Source organism: Oryctolagus cuniculus, chromosome 8, assembly GCF_964237555.1.
Source record: "Oryctolagus cuniculus chromosome 8, mOryCun1.1, whole genome shotgun sequence".
Taxonomy (NCBI): Eukaryota; Metazoa; Chordata; class Mammalia; order Lagomorpha; family Leporidae; genus Oryctolagus; species Oryctolagus cuniculus.
Genome location: NC_091439.1, coordinates 59,153,729 through 59,179,440, shown reverse-complemented (window position 1 = coordinate 59,179,440; position 25,712 = coordinate 59,153,729). Strand labels below are relative to the sequence as shown.

General features: G+C 41.5%; 1 long non-coding RNA gene across 2 annotated transcripts in view; it reads left to right on the top strand.

The window, feature by feature from the left end:
- LOC138843516 (uncharacterized) overlaps nucleotides 1–25,712 on the top strand; it is a 116,388-nt gene that overhangs the window by 6,715 nt on the left and 83,961 nt on the right. The window contains exon 1 of one of the 2 annotated variants that reach the window (XR_011378320.1): nucleotides 583–699. The exons of the other annotated variant lie outside the window; for it this stretch is intronic. This is a non-coding gene — a long non-coding RNA (uncharacterized lncRNA). Of the gene's footprint in view, nucleotides 1–582; nucleotides 700–25,712 lie in introns of those variants that run through there. 2 annotated transcript variants of the gene reach the window in all.

Sequence of the window (25,712 nt, the reverse complement as noted above, 5' to 3'; positions counted from 1 at the left end):
AGGAATCTTGATATATAACTGTTTCACTGAACACTGCATCCTTTGTAGTGCCTAACGCTGAGAAATGTGAAAGACTTTATAGCATAAAGAACTATAATTTTGATGTCTGAAAAATACTTGTGTCACCTTGAACAGGATATTTAACTTTGGGGGACAGAGCCTCCTCTGTAAAAGAAGGTCTTAGTAATGTTAGTTATTACAGTATTAGCATAAATATTTTATAGCATGGAGATCTGAGATTCAAATCTGTTGTCCTTCTTTCATTTAAAAGTTAGATGACCCTAAAATGCAGCATTTACAATTAAGGATTCAAGACTAAAGTGGACAGTGATCATGACTTCAGCAACATTTTTTTAATCCTTTGGATTACATGTTTTTCTAAATTCTCTATTATTTCAGTAAATATGTGCTGAGATGCCTACCACATGCCCAGAATTCTGTGCCAAAGTCTCCATATATGAGTGGCACACTATAACAGGAAATAGTTAGGCATGCTATAAAGACATATTTCCTATGCAGAATAGGGAAGTGATAAAATGCAAACATTGCTATGCTGTGAAACCACTGACATCAGTTTTATAAGAAGCGTGGATGACAGAGCAGCAGTGACTGCCATGAGGCCCTGGTTGGCACCCGGTCTGTAGCCGTGGCAGCACCTGACCATGAAGGTTACCCAGCAAGTGTGCACTGAGTAACTGGGTGAGTTCTCAAGGGCCTGCCGACCTGTGCCACGTTGACTATGCTTGATTTGCTCTTCTGATTCTGTCACAGAACAACCTCCTGGCAACTCACGCTGTGGATATTCTTGCTGGATTCCTCCTGCAATCTATCTGATGCTATCACACTTTCAGTGCTGTCTCGTATCCATTCTATGTGGAAGAGCACCACTAAATAATCGAGCGGATGGACAAGTGCAGCAGAAAGTTCTCTGTTTACTTATTACTAGATGTGTGTTACATACCATCAGCATTCTGAATAGTCAGTGGTGTTTTCTCCATTGTTCAATGGTGTCGGAAGGAATTGGTGCTACCCTCATCCTTGAAATGTCTTGTGTGGAGCCTGGAACACACAGACCACTGGTTGACGTTAAATGCAACTTAAAGTCAGTCCTGTTTCTGAATCAGTCTTCCCAAATAACTAGTTGAGCACTAGCTCTGAGCTGTACTCTGGCTAATGCCTCTGGATGCAGAAGTGTTTGTGGTCCTTCATTGAGTGAGCTTGTCTGTGGGGTTAAAAAAAGCCCCCCACAACCCAAGTGTACAGGGAACAGGGACAGAGATGACCATTCACAGGTGCCTCTGTATACGGCATAGACTGCTAAGTGCTGAAAGAACTGAGAGGACAGATGTATCTGAGAGGGTCGACGAGATCAAGGAAGGTATATGCAAGATGAGAGACTTGAGAGGGGCCTGAAAAGATCTGTTGGGAAAGGAAACGGGAGCGGAGCAGACGAAGAAGGAAACCCAGGGGATCGCAGCCAAATCTAAGGTTTGAGCTCTGCTCCACCCCAGCGTCTGGTCAGTAGGCTGGCTTTCCTGCTGCTGCTGTTTCTTTAAAGCTTTTTTTGTGGCTGTGGAAAATCACCACTCACTGGGATCAGAATATTATGGCCCTGACTTAAGCCTTGGCCTCCAAGAGTGTATACATTTTCTGCATGGCAAGACAACAGCATGAGCACTAGTAACATAACCCTGCTCATTAGGGAGCTGGTAAATAAATAAACCTTTACATGCCGTGTCAAGCCACCCAGCCTCTGACAGTGATGTATGGCTTGTGCTGCAAGGTTCCAAGTGAGTCAAGGGTGCCCCAGTTAGCTTACAGGTTGGGATTTCTGGAAGAAAATGGTATCAGCCATGAGACTGGTCTGCGAACACAACCTGGGTGCCTAAAGTGAAATATCTCCAACTAGAAGCATTGGAAAGACTGGGGAGAAATCAAATGAGGGAGAGTCTTTTAAGACACAGTAGGTCTGCTCTTCCAGATAAAGTGTGACATGATTCACGGTCACTTCCAAAGTGACCACGAGTGAACGGGGAGGCCTTGGAGGACTCCTCACTTTCACTTACACGCTCAGATAACCATACCCAGGAGTAATCCTAATAATATCAGCCTCATGTCTAAGATGTTTCATAGCTCTCATTGTTCCTTCAGTGGTGTCAGTTCTATGACCCTGGGGGCTAGGTCTCCTTTCTATCTTAAGATGAGCAAAACAAGTGTCAGAAAAAGTCCTCATTCCGTCTCACGGCGGGAAGTGTTAGTACTCACTTGCATTGTGAGATTTAAGATCCAACCCCCAGAGAGTTGATCTGAACTTAGGATTGTGCTTACTATAGGCTGGCAAGGAGGAGGCAGAGAGGGTGCTGGATAAGAGATCACAGTGTGCTGCAAGTAACATGGTGTCATTCACAATAACGTATCACATCCTCTACAAAGAACTGCAAGAGAGGAACTGGCAGGCCCCAAACACAAAGAAACTTTTTTTTGTTTATTTGTTTTTGATAGGCAGAGTTAGACAGTGAGAGAGAGAGAGAGAGACAGAGAGAAAGGTCTTCCTTCCGTTGGTTCACCCCCCAAATGGCCGTGGAGGATTAGCCTAGTGAACCACAACTCCAGCCAAAGAAAAGTTTTAAAGAAGGGAAAAGCTAACTGCCTGATTTGATCCGTTTCTGTTATCTACATGTGTCGAAATGTTGCATTGTGTAGCATAAAAATGTATTACTATTATGTTACTAAAAATTTTTTTTTAAAGCTCAAGAATGCACCTGCTTCAACATGTGCAAACAGGCTAATTTTTAATTTTAATTCATTTTTAAAAGATTTATTTGAGAAGCAGAGTTAGAGACAGAGGTCTTCCATCTGCTGGTTCATTCTCCAAATGACTGCAATGACCATAGATGGGCCTATCTGAAGCCATGAGCTTCTTCCATGTCTCCCACATGGGTGCAGGGACTCAAGCACTTGGGCCATCTTCTACAGCTTTCCCAAGCACATTAGCAGGCAGATGGATTGAAGTGGAACAGCCAGGTTTCGAACCAGCACCCATACAGGATGCTGGCGCCACAGGCAGCAGCTTACTCCATTATGCCACAGCACCAACCCCTAGTTTTTATTTTTATTATTGTAATGAAAAAATGTTGTCCCACAGGTTCTCTTTCTGAAACACATTATGATATATCCATTCACTGAAATAATTTGCAACTGTTAAAATCTATTTTGAGAAATTTTATTGACATAAAAAAATTTCTGCCATGTTGCTTAGTTGGAAAAGCAGTTACCAAACTGAATAAGAGATGTGACTATTTGTTAAAAATACAAAATGGGCCAGTGCCACGGCTCACTAGGTTAATCCTCCACCTGTGGCACTGGCACACGGGGTTCTAGTCCCAGTCGGGGCACCGGATTCTGTCCCGGTTGCTCCTCTTCCAACCCAGCTCTCTGCTGTGGCCCGGGAGTGCAGTGGAGGATGGCCCAAGTGCTTTGGCCCTGCACCCGCATGGGAGACCAGGAGGAGGCACCTGGCTCCTGGCTTCGGATCAGCGCAGTGCGCCGGCCATAGCAGCCATTTGGGGGATGAACCAACAGAAGGAAGACCTTTCTCTCTGTCTCTCTCTCTCTCATGGTCTAACTCTGCCTGTCAAATAAAAAAAAATACAAAGTATTTGTATAAAAATACATTGACATTTATCTATTAAAAGATTATTAATAGTGTGGAATGGTAGAAGTTTTTATGCTTGCTTGTTTTTCTTTTTCTGGGTCCTCAGATTTTTCTGTTGTGAGATTCTGCTTTTGAAATGAGAACTGAAAAAGCATAATAGGAAATATGCAGAAAACAAAATTTACAGGAAAAGTGAACAGTTTAGTTGTGCTAAAGTATCCACTTCATTGAGCAGTCTCAGTGTCTGGTATTTCTACCTTTACCACTTTTATTGAATGAAAACTGTTTCAAAAGACATGAATTGCTGGCACATTGACACCAATTTCTGCTCTTATAGGCCTGTGGTTAAGAGACTTGGACTAGCCAGCTCACACTGTTATGGGCTTAAGTATCTCAATTTTATTCCAGGCTCTTGCCCTCACAGAGATAAGAATTCAAAGAAGAGGCATAAATACAGTACAGAAGTGAGAGCAGGATTTATTTAAAAGTGAGAGAGTGGATACATATTCACGTGAGAGTGTGGCCAACTCTACGTGGAGAGATATCCACCTTGAAAGGGCCAGAGGAGAGTCTTGCAGGGTTTGGTGTGTGTGAGGCATTCTGGGAGCTTTATGACTTCTGCAGGTAGAGCTTTGCTTCCACATGGCCATGATGGCATCTCTTCCTTCCTAGTCCCAGATGAGATAGAGGTGCATCATGGGAGAGTGGATATACTGGATTGGCAGGTAAAAGGTGGCCTAGGGGCAGCAATTATTAGGAACATCATCTGATTAACCTGTTCCTATCCAATCTTCCTGTTAGTACCCCCATATCAGCATCTGGAAAGCCTAGAGCAGGATCTTAGCAGCATTTTGCATCTGTATCAACAAGCAACAGCCAGAACCTTCCAGGTAAGGCCTGACAAGCATAGGATCCTAGAAGAGGGCAGAAGAAGTGTGTGCCTGTTTTTGTTTGTTGGGAAGGAGGCAACAACTGGGTACACAGGGCAAATACATGAGGACTTCCATATGTCTCAGCACTTGGACTGAGCATTGTGTTCCAGGGTTATCTCTTGATAGAGAATGAATGAATGAATGAATGAATATGTTCCCACCTGCTGGTTCGTTCTCCAAATGCCCACGACAACCAGGGTTGGGGAAGGCTGAATCTGAGAGCCACGAACTCAATTTGAGTCTCTCGTGTGGGTGGCAGGAACTCAATTACTCGAGTCATCATCTTCGTCTCCCAAGGTATTCACTAGCTGGAAGCTGGAAAGAGGAGCCAGAGGTGAGCATTGAACTCAGGCGCTCTGATGTGGGACATAGGTCTCTTAATTTGCATCTTAACCATTAGGCTAAACACCCGCCCCACTGGGTGGATTTAAAACACCACTTCAGGTCTTCTGGTCGAGTCAAATCCTGACCCTCAGTCTGGAACTTTTCAGAGCTCAGCAGGGGGCAACTGAACTCTGAGGAAGCACACAAAGGACAGACTGGAGCCGTAGGGGATGTGAGCTCTTGAGGAATTAACCCTGATTTGTTGATGGAGTTATCTGAGCTTTGGTCTTACTATTTGACACAATAACTTTCTGTTGTTTAAACTAGTAGACTCACAGTTTTCCATTACCAGCAACAAAAACATGCTAAGGAATCCACCCACATTTAATGAGCATGCGTGTGCCAGGCATTGTGCTATAGCTCCATGTGCTATTACTTCATGTAATCCTCATGTAACCTCAACTGGGTTGTCATACTTAGTTGGAAAATGAGGAGTGGAGCCTGAGGAGCCTGGAAACCTTGCCCAGGTTACACAACCAGGGAAGAACAGGTCCTTGTTTGTGTGAATTTAGCCTGTGTGATGCCAGGGCTGCAAACAGTGTTCCCTTTCAAAAAGCGAACATGGGGTGGGGGAAGGTTGGGTACCATTGGTTAAGTGGCTGCTTGGGAAACCCTCATCCCATTCCCAAGTGCCTGGGATGGAATTCTGCCTTTCCTTTCCTTTTTTTTTCTTTTTAAAAACTTTATTAAATAAATATAAATTTTGAAACTACAACTTCTGGATTATAGCGGCTTTTCCCTCCCATAACCTCCCTCCCACCTGCAACCAACCCATCTCCCATTCCCTCTCCCATCCCATTCTTCATCAAGATTCATTTTCAATTATTTTTATATACAGAAGATTAACTTGGTATATACTAAGTAAAGATTTCAACAGTTTGTGCCCACACAGACACACAAAGTATAGAGTACTGTTCGGTACTAGTTTTACCATTAATTCACATAGTACAACACATTAAGGTCAGTCCTTTACCTTCCCATCCAGCTTCCTGCTGACGTGGCTGGAAGGCAGCAGATGATGGCCTGAGTACTTTGGGTTCCTGTCACCTATGTGGGAGATTCGGATTGAGTCTCTGGCCCATTGCTGGCTGTTGTGAGCATCTGAAGAGTAAACCAGTGGGTGGAGAATCTGTTTTTCCCCCCTCTCATTTGGTTGCTCTGCCTTTCAACTATTTAAAAATAAATGAAGTTTAGAAAACCAAACACAGTACAGCCAGTTTGTCCAGATGGGAATTTTGTGACATGGAAGCAGCCTAAACATCTCAATTCCTAGCTCTGGACTCCATGGTTATAAGACCCTGGGCAGAGTATTAAACTCCCTGAGCTCAATTTCTTCATCTTTAAATGGGGTGGTAGGGGTGTGTCTCTCACAGAGGTAGCTTATGTGTGAGGAGACACAGCATGCAAAGTAGGAGTGTAGTGCTGAGACCGTTACAGGTGCACTAGGAATGCAGGCTTCGGAGCCCCAACCGACCTAATTGCAATCTTGGCCTTAATATCCTACTACCTCTCCAAAATGAGGAAAATAACTCATTTATAGCACATATATTTTTGGCCTTAATTCAGGACCATATGCTTAGATTATGCTCAATTACAACTATAAACAGATAATAGCTTCCATTATCTTAGAAATTGCAATCTAGTAGAGGAACAAACCAAAAAGGAGATGATAGTGTTGTGTGTTATATTTCAAGATGGAGCAGGTACAGAGTTCAATGGAAATGCCATGGGAGTTAGTGTGGGGAGCAACTCAGACTAGACTAAGTTACTGGAATTAAGACTTATTCTATGCATCTGCTCTCCCACAATATGGCGCTGGGAGAGGAGTAAACAACTTTTACACAGCTGCCTCCAGTTCGACCAGTAACCTGCAGGAGCTGATCCTGCTCCTGATTGGAGGAGAGCAGCATACTCTGCGTGTGGGTAGCAGAGTTGGGATTGGTGGAAGAGGACTATAAAGGAGGAGAGAGAGAACATGCACCAGGAACATCTAAGGGGAACATCCGGATAACATCTGAGCAGCCCCCGAGAGAGCCGGCCGGCGGTGTGCCGCTCCCCCGCGGAAGTGGGGAAAGTGGCAGGGGGCCCGCCCCTCCACGGAGGTGGAGGGACGGCAGCCAACCCGGGAAGAACCAGCAGCAAACCCGGGAAGGGCCGAGCAGATGAAAGAACAGCGCAGGGTCTAGTGTCGTTCCTCCACGAAGAGGTTGAGCGACAAGTTAGATTCATCCTGGGCCTGAGATGTTAGAGATGTTAGGAGAAAGAGGTTTTCAGGTGAGCACAGAACTATGAGGAGTGAACTAGGTTGAGGTAGCCATGGGGCAAAGGCAAGGGGAAGAACACTCCAGGTCTGAAGCTTTAGGGAAAGGTGAGTAGGACATTGTCCGTGCACTGCTGATAATACATGCACTCAGGGATGGTAGAAATTCCCATAGGTCAGAACATGAGAAATGCTTACATTTGCAATGTGTTTGCCTGCTCCAGGATGAATGTTCTCTATGAACTCAAAGAACTATGACCCTACTTTATTGAACTCTTTTAAAAAAAGGTTTATTTATTTGAAAGGCAGAGTTATAGAGAGGCAGGAAGAGAGAGCGAGAAAGAGATTTTCCATCTGCTGGTTCACTCTACAAATGACTGCAACAGCTGGAGCTGGGCTGATCTAAAGCCAGGAGCCAGGAGCTTCTTCTGGATCTCTCACATGGATACAGGGGCCCAAGCACTTGGGCCATCCTCCTTTCCCAGGCCACAGCAGAGAGCTGGATCAGAAGTAGAGCATTTGGGTCTCAAACTGCACCCTTATGGGATGCCAGCACTGCAGGTGGCGGCTTTACCCAGTATACCACAGTGCCGGGCCCTTTAATTGAATTTTTTACATTTAAAAATTTATTTGAAGGAGACAGGGAACTCTAATCTGCTTGTTCATTTCACAAATGCCTTCCACAGCCAGCGGTGGTGGTGGTGGAAAACCTAAGAGCTGAGAACACAATATAGGTCTCCCACATGGGTGACAGAACACAATTACTTGAGCTACCTCCCAGGATCTATCCAGGATTTGCACTAGCCAGAAACTAGAATTAGGAGCTAAGCACACTGATATGATATGTGGGCTTCTTATCTAGTGGCTTAACCACTAGGCTAAATGGCTAATCTTCTAATTGAACTCTATGGATCAACAGTAGAAAAGATGGCATTTTCACATTCTTCATGGCATACAGAACATTGCTTTCCCAAGTTGAGGAACAAAAAGTTCTGTTTTCTGAGCTTGCAAAACACATTCATAGATCCCTTTCCAGCAGTACCATTATTTTTAGTGAAAGGGAGGAGAAACATAGAATTTCTCAATACCAAGGTCTTTAGACCATATTCACCTTGTAAATGAAGATGCAGGCTACACCTCACTTCTGCTTTCTTGGCAAGTAATATCTTTATCATGAGTATCTTTACAGATAATGTATCTTGTTTGATGCTTCAGAATCCTTTCTCCTTGGGCCAGATTCTCCACACTCACTGACTTATTAGGGGAAGACAATATTCAATTCTGGGAACAATATCTAACAAGAGAGGTGGACAAGGTGTGAAGCACATGTCAGCAGAAGAGCTCAGACTGTGTGTGAAGGGGCTTGGAACCCCACCAAATGGAAGAGACTTGTGGGTGATTCATCAGTTGTGTGGAAGGGTGAGACACTGACGAAGGTGCTTATTCCACCAGGCTGTGAGGATGGTGCATTCATAAGGATATCCTACTCAACATTTTGTTCCCCAGAAACCTTTTATGTAGGGAATACAAACTGCATGCATTTCATTAATACAACTTTAGGAATATAATGACTCTTCCCACTGTACCCACCTCCCATCCTTCTTCCTCCTCCCTCTCCTATTCCCATTCTTATTTGTTACTAAGATATATCTTCTTTTCTTTTTTTCTTTTGACAGGCAGAGTTAGACAGTGAGAGAGAAAGAGAAAGGTCTTCCTTTTTCCGTTGGTTCACCCCCCAAGTGGCCGCTATGGCTGGCACGTTGCGGCCGGTGCGCTATGCCGATCCAAAGCCAGGAGCCACATGCTTCCTTCTGGTCTCCCATGCAGGTGCAGGGCCCAAGCACTTGGGCCATCCTCCACTGCACTTCCGGGCCACAGCAGAGAGCTGGACTGCAAGAGGAGCAACCGGGACAGAATCCGGTGCCCCGACTGGGACTAGAACCCGGGTGCCGGCGCCACAGGCAGAGGATTAGCCTAGTGAGCTGTGGTGCTGGCACTAAGATATATTTTCAGTTAACTTTATACACATCTAATTAACTGATACCAAGTAAAGAGTTCAACAAATTGTACAAAACAAAAATGTTACTCAATAGTCGAGACAAGGGCTATTCAAAGTCATTGCATCTTGAAGTGTTAATTTCACTTCCATAGATTACCTTTTAGGTGCTCTGTTAGTTACCACAGATCAGGGAGAACATATGGTATTTGTCCTTTTGGGACTGGCTTATTTCACTAAGTATGATGTTTTCCAGTTTCATCCATTTTGTTGCAAATGACAGGATTTCATTTTTTTTTACTTCTGTGTAGTATTCCATGGTGTACATATCCCATAATTTCTTTATCCAATCTTCAGTTGATGGGTATTTGGGTTGATTCCATGTCTTTGCTATTGCAAATTGAACTGCAATAAACATGGAGGTACAGATGGCTCTTTAATATGCTGATTTCATTTCCCTTGGGTAGATTCCCAGGAGTGGGATGGCTGGGTCATATGGTAGATCTGTATTCAGATTTCTGAAGTATCTCTATACCGTCTTCCACAGTGGATGTACCAGTTTATATTCCCACCAACAGTGGATTAGGGTACCTTTTCCCTCACATCCTCACCAGCATTTATTGTTTGTTAAATTTCTGTATGAGAGCCACTCTAACTGAGTTGAGGTGAAATCTCGTTGTGGTTTTCATTTGAATTTCCCTGACAGTTAGTGATCCTCAGCATTTTTTCAAGTGTTCGTTGACCATTTGAATTTCCTCTCTTGTAAAATGCCTGTGCAAGTCCTTGGCCCATTTCTTAACTGGGTTGTTTGTTTTGTTGATGAGTTTCTTGATCTCTTTATATATTCTGGTTGTTAATTCTTTATCAGTTGCATAGTTTGCAAATAATTTCTCCCATTCTGTCAGTTGCTTCTTCATTTTCTTGACTGTTTCTTTTACAGTACAGAAGCTTCTCAATTTGATGTAATCTCATTTGTGCCTCTGAGGTCTTTTCCAGGAATTCTTTGCCTGTGCCAATGTCTTGCAGGATTTCCCCTATGTTCTGTAATAATTTTATGGTATCAGGTTATAGATTTATATCTTTAATCCATTTTGAGTGAATTTTTATGCAAGGTGTAAGGTAGGGGTCCTGCTTCATACTTCTGCATATGGAAAACCAGTTTTCCCAGCACCATTTGTTGAAGAGACTGTCCTTGCTCCAGGATTTATTTAGCTCCTTTTTCAAAGATAAGTTGGTTGTAAGTGCATGGGTTGATTTCTGGTGTTTCTATTCTGTTTCATTAGTCTATCCATCTGTGTTTGTAGCAGTACCAGGCTGTGTTGATTGTAACTGCCCTGTAGTATGTCTTGAAATCTGCTATTATGATGCCTCTGGGCTTGTTTTTTGTTGTATAAAATTGCTTTAGGTATTCAGGGTCTCTTGTGTTTCCATATGAATTTCAGTATCATTTTCTCTATATCTGAGAAGAATGTAATTGGTATTTTGATTGGTATCACATTGAAATTGTAAATTGATTTTAGTAGTAAGGACATTTTGATGACATTCTTCCAATTCATGAAAATTGGATATTTTTCCATGTGTTTGTGTCTTCTATTTGTTTCTTTAATGTCTTGTAATTCTCATTGTAGAGATCTTTGATGTCCTTCATTAAATTTATTCCAAAGTATTTGATTTTATTTTGTAGCTATTGTTAATGGGATTGATCTTAGAAGTTCTTTCTCAGCTGTGGCATTGTCTGTGTATACAAAGGCTATTATTGACTTTTATGTATTGATTTTATATCCTGCCCTTTTACCAAACTCCTCTATGAGTTCCTATAGTCTCTTAGTGAAGTCTTTTGGATCCTTTATATATAGAAATCATGTCATCTGCAAATAGGGATAATTTGACTTCTTCTTTCCCAATTTGCATCCCTTTGATTTCTTTGTCTTGCCTAATGGCTCAGGTTAAAACTTTCAGGACTACATTGAATAGCAATGGTGAGAGTGGGCATCCTTGTCTGGTTCCTGATATTAATGGGAATGCTTCCAACTTTTCCCCAGTCAATAGGATGCTGGCCATGGGTTTGTCATAAATTGCCTTGATTGTGTTGAGGAATGTTTCTTCTATACCCGGTTTCTTTAAAGTTTTCATCATGAAAGGGTGTTGTATTTTATCAAATGCTTTCTTTGCATCTATTGTGATAATCACATAGTTTTTGTTCAATTTGTTAATGTGATGTATCACATTGATTTATGAATATTGAACCATCCCTGCATACCTGTGATAAATCCCACTTGGTCTAGGTGTATGACCTTTCTGATGTATTGTTGGATTCTATTGGCTAGAATTTTGTTGAGGATTTTTGTGTCTATATTCATTAGGGAAATTGGACTGTAGTTCTATTTCTCTGTTGTATCTTTTTCAAGTTTAGGAATTAAGGTGATGCTGGCTTCATAGAAAAAATTTGGGAGGATTTCCTTTCTTTCAATTGTTTTGAATAACTTTAGAAGAATTGGAGGTCTTTTTTTTTTTCAGGCAGAGTGGACAGTGAGAGAGACAGAGAGAAAGGTCTTCCTTTTGCCGTTGGTTCACCCTCCAATGGCTGCTGCAGCCAGAGCACTGTAGCAGGCGCACCGCACTGATCCGAAGCCAGGAGCGAGGTGCTTCTCCTGGTTTCCCATGCAGGTGCAGGACCCAAGCACTTGGGCCATCCTCCACTGAACTCCCGGGCCACAGCAGAGAGCTGGCCTGGAAGAGGGGCAACTGGGACAGAATCCAGTGCCCCAACCTGGACTAGAACCCAGTGTGCTGGCGCTGCAAGGTGGAGGATTAGCCTGTTGAGCCACGGCGCCAGCCAAGTTTGTTCTTTTTAAATGTCTGGTAGAATTCAGCAGTGAAGTTGTCCAGTCCTGGGCTTCTCTTTGTTGGGAGGGTCTTTATTACTGATTCATTTTCCATCTTGGTTATTGATCTGTTCAGGTTTTCCATGTCTTCATGGCTCAGTTTAGATAGGTTGTATGTGTCACAAAATCTATCCATTTCTTCTAGGTTTCCCAATTTATTGGCATATAGATCTTTGTAGTAATTTCTGATGATTATTTTTATATCTGTGGTATCTGTTGTTATATTTCCTTTTTCATCTCTAATTTTATTGGCTTGGGTTTTTTGGTTAGTTTGGACAATGGTGTGTCAATTTTATTTTTTCAAAATCAGCTGATCTTTTTTTTTTTCTTTCAACTTTGTTTAGTCTCTAATTTTAATTATTTCTCTTCTCCTACTAGTTTTAGGTTTGGTTGCTGTTGTTTTTCTAGGTCCTTGAGAAGCATTGATGATTCATTTATTTGGCACCTTTCCAATTTCTTGATGTACTCACCAATTTGCTATAAACTTCCTTCTTAACACTTCTTTTGCTGTTGTGTAAGTTTTGATATGTTGTATTGTCATATTTGTTTTCAGAAATATTTTGATTTCTCTTTCGTTTCTTCAATGACCCACTGTTCATTCAGGGACATGTTGTTCAGTATCCATGTATTTACATATGTTCTGGAGATTCTTGAATTGTTGATTCCCAGCTTCATTTCATTGTGGTCCAAGAAGATGCATGGTATGAGTTTGATTTTATTGAATTTGCTAAGACTTGCTTTATGGACTACTATGTGGTCTTTCCTAGAGAAAGTTCCATGCACTGGTGAGAAGAATGTGTATTCTGCATCTGTAGGATGAAAAGTTCTATAGATATCCCTTAGGTCCATTTGATCTATAGGGTCTATTAACTCTGTTATTTCCTTGTTGATTATCTGTCTGGTTGATCTACCCATTGTTGAAAGTATAGTATATTAAAGCATCTCATTACTACTATTATATTGAAGTTTATATCTCCTTTTAGATACATTAACATTTCTTTTAAATAACCAGGTGACCTTTAATTAGGTGCAAATATGTTTACTATAGTCATATCTTCCTGTTGAACTGATCCCTTAATCATTACACAATGCCCTTGTCTCTTTTTACAGTTTTTGTGTTAAAGTCTATTTAGTCTGATATTAGGATGGCAACACCAGCTTTTTTTGCTTGCCGTTAGAATGGAGTATCTTTTTCCATATTTTCACTTTCCTTCTGCGTGCATCTTTGTTGGTGAGATGTATTTCTTGTACAAAGCAAATAGACGTTTCTTGTTTTTTAATCCATTCAGCCAGTCTGTATCTTTTAACTAGATAGTTGAGATCATTTACATTCAAGGTGAACACTGATAAGTAAAACTAAATTATGATTTTAAGGATGCATACATTGTTGGTAAGATATTGATAAAATGCAACAAAGTCATTACAATAAGCCAGGATAGTGGGTTATAATTGGGTTAGGGTACATTGGAAACTTTTGGAGTCCTGCAAGACTCTTTTGATCTGGGAGATATTTTATGGATATTTGTTTTATAATTATTAATTGTACATTTATATTTTATTCAATTTCTATTTGTGTGCTTTGTGTCACAGACACAAAAAGTTCTGCGACTTTTTGAACAAATGGTGGCCTGCAGAGCAAATTATTAGTAAAAATATTCTCTAATGGACTTCCAGTGAAAAAATTTGCCCAATGAGGCTTTCTTAGGTACCTAATTTATCTCTAAGTCCAAGACATTTGAACACAACTGGTTCTGCTCTAACCAGGATAAACTTCCTTACAAATATCTCAGAGAAGACTGCCCCAGCTCCCTGAAAAGCACATTAGCATGCTGGAGGGGAGATTTTCCCTCTTTGATAACCTGCTGCTGTGAGCAGGCTAACTGGTGCGACCCGGTATAGACTAGAAAGCCAGTGTGCTTACGAAACAAGAGTACTTATTTCTAGAGAAACTTGAAAACATTAACTAGGATCCCCAGAGGCCTGACACATCATGTTTGTGCTTCTTTCTTGTACAGATTAGGAGTAAAGCCTGAGAGATTCCTTGGTATTATTACTCTTTTCCACATCTCGTGTTAAGTAAAACAAACATAAAAATTACAGTGGGGGTTGGAATTTGGCTTAATGGTTAAGGCACCTTCATCCAATAACAGAGTGCTTAGGTTTAGTTCTAGTTCCAGCTCTTGACTCCTGCTTCCTTCTAATGAAAACTATGGGAGGCAATGGAGATGGCTCATATAATTGGGTTCCTGCCACTCATGTGGGACACCTGGATTGAGCTCCAAGGTCCTAGCCTCCATCCAGGCTGGGGAGCTGTTGCAGGCGTTTGCAGAGTGAAACACCAGACATGAGCATTCCTCTCTGGTGGTTGTGTATTTGTGCCTCTCACAAAAGAAGTAAAAACCAAACAAACCTAAAGTAAATGAATGTTGAAGTGCTGCATTTAGCAGTGTGTGTTCTGAATTTATTGTTGCTCTCACGAGGACCTTATGGCCTAATTGTTCTAAGTGGATATAAATTTTCAGGCACAGGTTGTTGGATACCTAGATTGTCCCATTGGGAACTTGAGACTAAAGACCAGGGAGAGGAATCTTTTTTCAAAATTTTTTTCAAAGATTTATTTATTTATTTGAAAGAATTACACAGAGAGAAGGAGAGGCAGAGAGAGAGAGAGAGAGAGAGAGAGAGAGAGAGAGAGAGAGAGATCTTCCATCTCCTGGTTCACTCCCCAATTGACCGCAATGGTTGGAAGTGTGCTGATCCAAAGCCAGAAGCTTCTTCCGAATCTCCCATGCAGGTTCAGGGGCCTAAGGACTTGGGCCATCTTCTACTGCTTTCCCAGGCCAAAACAGAGAGCTCTATCAGAAGTGGAGCAGCCAGAACATGAACCGGCACCCATATATATGGGATGCTGGCACCGCAGGTGGCAGCTTTACCTGCTTTTCCACAGTACTGGCCTCAAGAGAGGAATCTTTTAAAAATATGTAGAGGATAGTAGCTAACACTTCCACTCATAGCTACATACATTCAAAGCTCATGTTTACAAATACAAAAGGCAAAGAACCACAAGGATTCGAAGCATAAGTAACTGAGTCAAAATGGATAGCACTGCTGTCTCTGTCCTCTACTGTGTCAGTTTAGATGACAATTGCAGATGTTTTTGTGTAGTTGGACTTGACTGTGTGGAGTTTTGCACATGACTGGGTTTCTACAGAACCGAGGCTCTGTTGTGCTATGATCAAACTGGTGTGCAGGCAATGGCTCTTCAGGTGCATGTGGCATTGACCACATGCAGTGCACAGGGGCACAGGTGTTGGGCCTCAGCCCCCTGCTGCTCAGCCACCCTCTACCACCTCAGAGGCCACCAGAGCGTCTAGAGAATCACCTTTGAACTTGACCTTCTACAACCCTCAGTGAAGAGGAAATTTAATTAGATGAAGTAATTTTAGCAGTTAAATGTTCCTTTTCACAGTGCGGTACCAGGAGTGGGGGAAACTTTCCTGCCAAATGTCATTTGAATATTTGTAATATCATTCACAGGTCATACAAAATTATCAACTTAAAAATTAACCTGCTACAGATGTATTGAATTTCCAGTTCTGCCCGCAGTTGCCTTGGCAGGGCCAGAGCAGATGATTTTGTTGGCCTTCCATGGCCCGTGGGTTAGGCGTTTCCAACCCCAGTTAGAAAGAAAACCAAATCTGTATGTTGTGGATGGAGTTGTGTCCCCCAGCATTCACATGCTGAAGCCCTAACTCCTAATGTCACTGTATTTAGAGACACGGCCTTGAGAGGCGACTGAGGTCACATGAGGTCCTAAGGGCAGGCTAGAGTCCTCACTGGAAGAAGAGATGCAGAGTTCCCTGCCCCACCCCTTTGCCCTCAAGGACGCAAGGTTATACGAGGACGCAGAGAGAAAGTTCATCTGCAGGCCAGGAGGGAAGGCATCACCAGACACCAAATTTTCCAGTACCTTGATCTTGGACTTCTTGCCTTGAGAACTGGAAGGAAAGAACTGAGTATTGAAGCTGCTCAGATGGTGCTATTTTACTCTGGCCGCCCTGGCAGGCCATGGGGTGCATTGTGCCATCCTCTTACAGAAGCCGCCGCACTTTGTGTTTTCAGAGCTCAGGTCCTAGCTGCTCTACAGGCTTTTTTTGTTGTTGTTCAGATTCTGATAATTTTATTTATTTTTTCCCTATAAACTTTTATTTAAGGTATGCACACTTCATGCATTTTATATAAACAAATTTAGGAACATAGTGATTCTGGGGTCTTTTCGAAGAGGTCTTTGCCTGTGCCAGTGTCTTGTGGAGATCCCCAATGTTCTCTAGTAATTTGATGGAATTGGGTCATAGATTGAGGTTTCTGTTCCATTTTGCGTGGATTTCTGTGTAAGGTGTAAGGTATGGGCCTTGCTTCACACTACTGCATGCAGAGGTCAGTTTTCCCAGCACACTGTGTTGAAGAGACTGTCTTTGCTCCAGGGAGTGATTTTAGTTCCTTTGTCAAAGATAAGATGGTTATAGACGCATAGATTCTGTTCTGTTGGTCTACCCATCTGTTTATTTTTATTTATTTTTTTACAAGTACCAGGCTGTTTTGATTATAACTGCCCTGTAGTATGACTTGAAATCTGACATTGTGATGCCTCCAGCATTGTTTTTATTGTATAAGATTGTTTCAGCTATTTGGGGTCTCCTGTGTTTTCATATGAATTTCAGTATCATTTTTTCTAGATGTGAGAAGAATATCATTGGTATTTTGATTGGGATTGCATCTATGTTCATCAGGGATATTAGTTTATAGTTCTCTTTCTCTGTTGTCTCTTTTCCTGGGTTAGAAATTAAGGTAATGTAGGCTTCATAGAAAGAGTTTGGAAGGTCTCTGTCCCTTTCAATTGTTTTGAATATCTTGATAAGAATTGGATTTAGTTCTTTAAATGTCTTACAGAATTTAGCAGTGAAATTGTCCAGTCCTGGGCTTTTCTTTGTTGGGGGGGGGTATTTATTACTGATTTATTTTCCATCTTGGTTATTGGTCTGTTTAGGTTTATGTCTTCATGGGTCAATTTCGATAATTTGTATGTGTCCAGGAATCTATCCATTTCTTCTAGGTTTCCTGGTTTGTTAGAATACAACTCTTTGTAGTAATTCCTGAAACATATTTTTATTTCTGTGTATCTTTTGTTACATTTTCTTTTTCATCTCTGATTTTATTAAATCATGGGTAGCCCAGTCTGTATTATGATCTTGACCAATACAGGCAATGTGCGTCGTCAATTGCCTGTTTGTGTTTGTTCTCGATCCACTGTCCTTGCCTTTCTTTGCTGTCTGTAACTTGGGACTGGCCATTGAAAACGCATATTCTGTTTTCAGAGCAGCCCTGGGTCCTGGAAACAGCTCTTCTTTTCTTTGAGTCTCTTCAGCCCCAGAGGAGATAATGGCTCCCTGGATTGCTTCAATGTCTCCTGTTTGCCTTTTTGGATCTTCCCACAAGGTTATGAACTAGCCACCCATATGAAACATACTCTGTTGCGCCATGTGGTGAGGGTGGTGTGTCTTTGTTTTGCCAAAGTGACACAGTGCCTCCCGCAATCCAGCACTGCGCTATCCTTCCAGGGCTGTTTCCCTGAGGAGTCTGGACCTGCGACTGAAAATGAACAGCCCAGTGAAAGCAGGAGCCGAGAATAATAGAGCATTAGAGGAGGGAGCTGCCGATGCCCAGCGGATTAGAGCTGTTTTCTTTCCTGAATGGTAACTGTGTTCTCCATGACTTGTAATTTTACAATTTTTACTTTGTTCTAAGAAATATGCAGGGTTTTCTGAAAACAGCTAGTGTGAGGGTTGTGACCGTTTCTTACGGCTTTTCCTCCTTTATATGTCTTTATGACATACTTGAGTGTGCCCTGCTCCCAATAATCTGAGAAAGCCTACTACCAACCTGAATGAGAGAAGTTGACTTGATCAATCTGGAAAATGCTCTAAAGATACAAATACTGCAAATGTTTCATGACATGTCTCCAGGCCTGAATGGAGGTGTATAGACAGTTTAAATTTAATGTGATTTTTTGAAAAGATTTATTTGTTTGAAATGTAGAGTTAGAGAGAGAGAAAGACTTTTCATTGGCTGGTTCACTCCCTAGATGACCACAATGGCCAGAGCTAGGTCAGACTGAAACCAGGAGCCCAGAGTTTCCTCCGAGTCTCCCACATGGGTGCAGGGACTCAGGCATTTGGGCCATTTTCTGCTGTCTTCCCTGGCACATAAGCAGGAAGCTGGGTTGGAAGTGGAGCAGCCAGGAACTTAATCAACATCCAAATGTGATGCCAGCTTTGCAGGAGGTGACTTAACCCGCTATGCCACAGTGCTGGCCCCTTTAATGTGATTTATTTATTTATTTATTTTTTTTTTTTGACAGAGTGGACAGTGAGAGAGAGAGACAGAGAGAAAGGTCTTCCCTTGCCGTTGGTTCACCCTCCAATGGCCGCTGCGGCTGGCGCGCTGCGGCCGGCACACTGCACTGATCCGATGACAGAATCCAGTGTGCCGACGCCACAAGGCGGAGGATTAGCCTAGTGGGCGCCCTTTAATGTGATTTAAAAAAATGTTCGTTCACTTGACAGGTAGAGTAACACATACATACACATACAAGCACACGCACACACACACACACATACTCAGAGATTGAGAGATCAAGCTTCCATCTGCTGGATCACTCTCCAGATGGCTTCACCCTGGGCTGGGCCAGGCTTGAAGTACTTGAGCCATACTCTGCTGCTTCCCAGGTACATTAGCAGAAAGTTATATAGGAAACAGGAGAGCTGGGACTCGAGTAGCTGGGATGTGCCTGCCACAGTGTCTACCCCAATGGATTATTGGTGTTGTGGGATTTATATCTACCATCTTGCCATTACTTTACTTTTCCTATATGTTCTTTGTTTTTTTTTTTTATCTTAATTTTTTACAAAAATATTTGTTTGTTTATTTGAAAGGCAAACTTATGAAGAGAGAGAAAAGAGGGAGAGGGAGAGAGAGAGCTTCCATCCCTGGTTCACTCCCCAAATGGCCTGGGCTAGGCCAGGCTGAAGCCAGGAACCAGAAGCTTCATCCAGGTCTCCCACGTGGGTGACAGGGATGCAAGCACTTGGGCCATCTTCTCTTGTTTTAGGTGCGTTAGTGTGGAGCGGGATTGGAAGCAGAGCAGCCAGGACACTAACTGACACCCATATGGGATACCAGCATTGTAGGCAGTAGCTTAACCTGCTATACCATAAGGCTCTCCCTATTTTTTCATTTTAATTTTTATCTTCCTTTTTAAAAACTACTTGTACTTTTACAATTTTATAATTTATTTGTTTATTTGTCTATGAGGCAGATATAGACACAGAGCTCCCATCTGCAACTGCTGGGGCTGGGCCAGATTGAAGCCAGGGACCAGGAGCTCAAGCTAGATCTCCCTCTCAGGTGTCAGGAAGACAATTACTTGAGTCATCATTGCTGCCTACTGGTGTCTACAGTAGAAAGCTGGAATTAGGAGCAGAGCAGAGTATAGAACTCAGGTACTCTGATATGTGATAAGGGGATCATTACCAGTATCTCAGATGCTAGACCAATTGCCCACCCCTGTCATGTAGATATTTGGTGTTGTTTGTTTGTTAGTATGTATTGTATCTTTAAGTTATCATAGCCTATCTTCAGGTACATATCATTTCGAATACAATATAAGAAGATTACAAGGATATATTTCCATTTTCCTCTCACTGCCTTTGTGCTGTGGTTGCCATGCATTTTATGTGTTGTATACCACTCAATAAGTTGTAACTATAATTGATTTAAACAATAACTTTTAGATGATATTTTTAAAATGAGACAAAAGTATGTTTTACCTATTTAAAATCCAGCACATTTTATATGATTTCATTAAACATTTCCAGATGGTAGTGTTTTTCTTTTATTTATAAGACTTCCTTTAATATTTCTTGTAGAACAGGTCTGTTGACAATAAATTCTTTCATGTTTCATATACTTTAAAAGTCTTTCTTTTTGGCATATATATATTCATTTGGGCATAGAATTCTGTATTAGTAGGTTTTGTTCTTCCTTTCAGTACAGAAAGTCTTCCACTGCCTTTTAACTGGCATTGTTTCCAAAGAGAAATCTATAATTCTTTTCTTTGGTCATCTGTATGTTTATGAGTCCTTCAAAAAGTTCTTAGAAAAAATGGAATGAAAAGTTTATTTTGATGCAAAAATAACTTGAAATCCTTGAATAATTTTTTCATAATACACATATTCCATGAACTTTTTGAAACTCTCCTCATATGTATCTTTCTTCTCTGTTTGCTTCTAAGGTTTTCTCTTTACCAGTAGTTTCAAGTTATCTGATTCTGATGCTCCTTATTGTAGTTTTCTTCATATTTCTTGGGCCTTGTATTTGTGGATCTACATATTTCTTCCCATTTGAGATATTTCATGACTTCCAGAAACAGTTCTTTCTGCTTCCATCATTTTTTTGAGATCTCAAATTACATGGGATTAAGCCTCTTGAAATACTTGCTCTTTTTTTCTTGTCTTCCTTCTTGCTGTGTTTCTCTTTGATTTCTCTTTTTGTCTTCAAATTTATTGATCTTCAGTCTGTTTTATAAGGTATGTGTCATATTGGATAGTTTATCATCTCTACAAGTCTCAGCGGGGTCTTTTTTGTGTGTCTCTCCTTGACACGTTCATGCTTTTGAGCTCATGGAATACAGTCAGGCAGCACAGCATGATGCTTTGGTTGATGACGGACGGCATATACGACGGTAGTCCCAGAAGATGATGTTGCCTAGTGATATCATGGTCATCACAGTTCATGTTAAATGCACTGTTTGTGGAGGGATGAAATTGCCTGATGACCTGCTTCCTGGCGAACATCTCCATTGCAAAGTGATGGAGGACTCTATAGTAATAACTATCTTAATTTCCATGTATAGTAATTCTTCTTTCATGATTTGTAGGTTGGTTTTAAGTCTTTTCTTTTTTTTTTTTCTTTTTTTTTTTTTTTTATCTTTTATTTAATGAATATAAATTTCCAAAGTACGTCTCATGGGTTACAATGGCTTTCCCCCCCATACCGTCCCTCCCACCCACCACCCTCCCCTTTCCCACTCCCTCTCCCCTTCCATTCACATCAAGATTCATTTTCGATTCTCTTAATATACAGAAGATCAGCTTAGTATACCTTAAGTAAGGATTTCAACAGTTTGTTCCCACACAGAAACATAAAGTGAAAAATAATAGATGATTTTTTTTTAAATGATGATGAAATCAGATCAGACCTATTGTCATGTTTAATCCCAGTGAGAGTCAAGTTGGGAATTGATAGTTTCTTTTCTTTTTTTTTTTTTTTTTAACAGAAGATCAGTTTAGTGTACATTAAGTAAAGATTTCAACAGTTTGCACCCCCATAGAAACACAAAGTGAAATATACTGTTTGAGTACTCGTTATAGCATTAAGCCTCAGTGTACAGCACATTAAGGACAGAGATCCTACATGAGGAGTAAGTGCACAGTGACTCCTGTTGTTGACTTTACAAATTGACACTCCTGTTTATGGCATCAGTAATCTCCCTATGCACCAGTCATGAGTTTCCAAGGCTATGGAAGCCCCTTGAGTTCTCCGACTCTTATCTTGTTTAGACAAGGTCATAGTCAAAGTGGAGGTTCTCTCCTCCCTTCAGAGAAAGGCACCTCCCTCTTTGAAGACCTGTTCTTTCCACTGGGATCTCACTCACAGAGATCTTTTTGCCAGAGTGTCTTGGCTTTCCATGCCTGAAATACTCTCATGGGCTTTTCAGCCAGATCCGAGTGCCTTTAGGGCTGATTCTGAGGCCAGAGTGCTATTTAGGACATCTGCCATTCTATGAGTCTGCTGAGTATCTCACTTCCCATGTTGGATCACTCTCCCCTTTATTTATTCTATCGGTTAGTGTTAGCAGATACTAGACTTGTTTATGTGCTCCCTTTGACTCTTAGTCCTTTCATTATGATCAATTGTGAACTGAAATTGATCACTTGGAATAGTGAGATGGCATTGGCACATGCCACCTTGATGGGATTGAATTGGAATCCCCTAGTATGTTTCCAACTCTACCAATTGGGGCAAGTCAGCCCAAGCATGCCCCAAATTATACATCTCTTCCCTCTCTTATTCCCACTCTTATGTTTAACAGGGATCACATTTCAGTTAATTTTCAACACTTAAGAATAACTGTGTGATAATTACAGAATTAAACCAGTCATATTAAGTAGAACAGACAAAAAAAAAAAATACTATGAGGGATAATGTATTAAGTTGTCCATTAGCAGTCAGGGCTATGCTGATCAAGTCACCATTTCTCATAGTGTCCATTTCACTTCAGGAGGTTTCCTTTTTGGTGTTCAGTCAGTTGTCACCGATCAGGGAGAACATATGGTATTTGTCCCTTTGGGACTGGCTTACTTCACTCAGCATGATGTGTTCCAGATTCCTCCATTTTGTTGCAAATGACTGGATTTCGTTGTTTCTTACTGCGGTATAGTATTCTAAAGAATACATATCCCATAATTTCTTTATCCAGTCTACCATTGATGGGCATTTAGGTTGGTTCCAGGTCTTGGCTATTGTGAATTGTGCTGCAATAAACATTAGGGTGCAGACCGCTTTTTTCTTTATCAATTTAAACTCCTTTGGGTAAAAACAGCATGGTACTGGTACAGAAACAGATGGATAGACCAATGGAACAGAATTGAAACACCAGAAATCAACCCAAACATCTACAGCCAACTTATATTTGATCAAGGATCTAAAACTAATTCCTGGAGCAAGGACAGTCTATTCAATAAATGGTGCTGGGAAAACTGGATTTCCACGTGCAGAAGCATGAAGCAAGACCCCTACCTTACACCTTACACAAAAATCCACTCAACGTGGATTAAAGACCTAAATCTACGTCCTGACACCATGAAGTTACTAGAGAACATTGGAGAAACCCTTCAAGATATTGGCACAGGCAAAGAATTTCTGGAAAAGACCCGGGAGGCACAGACAGTCAAAGCCAAAATCAACTATTGGGATTGCATCAAATTGAGAAGTTTCTTTACTGCAGAAGAAACAGTCAGGAGAGTGAAGAGACAACCGACAGAATGGGAAAAAATATTTGCAAACTATGCAACAGATAAAGGGTTAATAACCAGAATCTACAAAGAGATCAAGAAACTCCACAAAAACAAAACCAACAACCCACTTAAGAGATGGGCCAAGGACTTCAATAGACATTTTTCAAAAGAGGAAATCCAAATGGCCAACAGGCACATGAAAAAATGTTCAAGGTCACTAGCAATCAGGGAAATGCAAATCAAAAGCACAATGAGGTTTCACCTCACCCCGGTTAGAATGGCTCACATACAGAAATCTACCAACAACAGATGCTGGCGAGGATGTGGGGAAAAAGGGACATTAACCCACTGTTGGTGGGAATGCAAACTGGTTAAGCCACTATGGAAATCAGTCTGGAGATTCCTCAGAAACCTGAATATAACCCTACCGTTCGACCCAGCCATCCCACTCCTAAGTCTTTTATTTTTATCCTTATTATGGGTCATACATTGTGGTTTGTTTTTTTTTTTTTTTTTTTTTTTTTTTTTCATTGCTGGTCATTTTTAATTGGATGGTGAATTTCATGTGTTTTTTTTTTTTTTTCTGGGTGCTGAATATTTTTGTTTGCCTTTATATGTTTTTGACCTTTGTTCTAGGACTTAGTTGCTTAGAAAAAGCCTGGTCCTTTGGAGACTCGGTTTTGAATTTAGTGGTTGGCAGCAGAACAGCCTTTCATCCAGAGCTGACTGCTTCACTACTGAGGGAGTGACTTTCTGAGGATCCTCCTGATGCCCCCGAAGCCCGAGGTTTTCCGTGGGCCCGCGGGCTGTGGGCATGTGAGCTGTTCACCGTCCTGCAGAGGTCAAGGGATTGTTCCACCTGTTTCTTTCTGTGGTCTTTCTCCGGGGTCGTGGTGCTGTCCTCAATGTTACATGCTGACAGTGCTCAGCTGAGGACTCCAGGAGTGCCCCTGCTCCCCTCTCCCCTCTGCTCCCTCCTCCAGCCTCTCCTCCCCATTGTTCTGTTCTGTCTTGTGAATTCTAGCCACTTTGGCCTTCCCGAAATTCTCAACTCCATCCATCCAACTCGGGGAGACCACTGACTGCTCCCTCCACCCCCCTCTAGGAAGTAAACTGGGAAAATTGTCTCCCTGTTCTCATTGACCAATGGTCCTGAATTCTCTGCTCACCAATATCTGAAGAGCTTTTCATTTTACATAATTTTCCCAGTATTTTCAGATATGTCTTAGTGTCTTAGTGTTGTTGTAACAAGTTTCCGCAAGCTGAGCGCTGTGAAACAACTTGAAAAAACAGATACAGGAGTGCACTACAAAAACTTCATGGAAAATGGGATTAAAAGATAAGTTTATTTTGATGCAAAATATTTTTAAATCCACACATAGGTTTTCCATACTACGTATTTTCTATTAACTTTTGAAGATCCTCTCATCACCCTAATAGAAATCTGAAATCAAGGTGTTGGTAGAACCACATTCCCTCTGAAGTCTCCAGTAAAGTATCCTGTTTTTACCCCTTCTAGCTTCTGGGGTTGTCCTGACATTCCGGGACTTGGGGTCACATCACTTTGATCTCTGTCTCTGTCTTTCCAGTGCCTTTGCTCTGAGTGTCTGTGTTATCTTCCCTTGCCTCTCTCTACAGGGCATTTATGACAACACTCAGGGCCCATTCACATAATCCAGAGTACACTTCTCATCTCAAAACCCTCAATTTAATTGCATCTGCGAAGACCTCATTTTCAAGTAAGGCCACATACACAAGTCCAGTGATTAGGACTTGTTATCTCTGGGTGACCATCATTCAATCTCTCACAAGATGAAAGGATAAATTAGGCCCCTGTTATTCCATTTGGACAGAAGTCTGGAGGGGCAGTACAGAATAGGCCAAGGAACAAGGATATAGGATAAGACAAGGAAGAAATCCTGGGGATTTTATTTACTAATTCAGTTGTTTAAAAAAAGTACTTGCTAAACATCCAGTGTGTTCACAGGATTAAACAAAATACCCTTGCCCCCATGGAGTGAACATTCTAATGGGGACAAGACTGACAATAAAACAAACAAACAAACAAACATCAGATCTATAGTCTTCACACAGAAAGGAGGACTATGGACAAATAAAGCAAGAAAGGGACATGAAGAGACTCTAGAAACAGGGAAAACATGATAATTTTAACTAGAATGGGAAGTGGTTTTACTGAAAATGTAGCATTTGAATAAAGACTTGATGAAGGAGGTTAGAGAGGGAGGCACATAGATACCTAAGGTACTCCAGGCAGATAGACAGCCCATACAAGGGCCCTGAGTTGAGAGTGTAGCCTCGTAAGGTTTTGCAAACTGCTGGGAGAGGTGGTGTCAGCTGGAGCAGAGTGAGCCATGTAGTGGGGGCAGATCAACCAGGACATGGAGGTTTATTGCAACGATTTTGGTTTTCTCTCTGAGAGGGGAAGCCATTTGGAATGCCGTGAG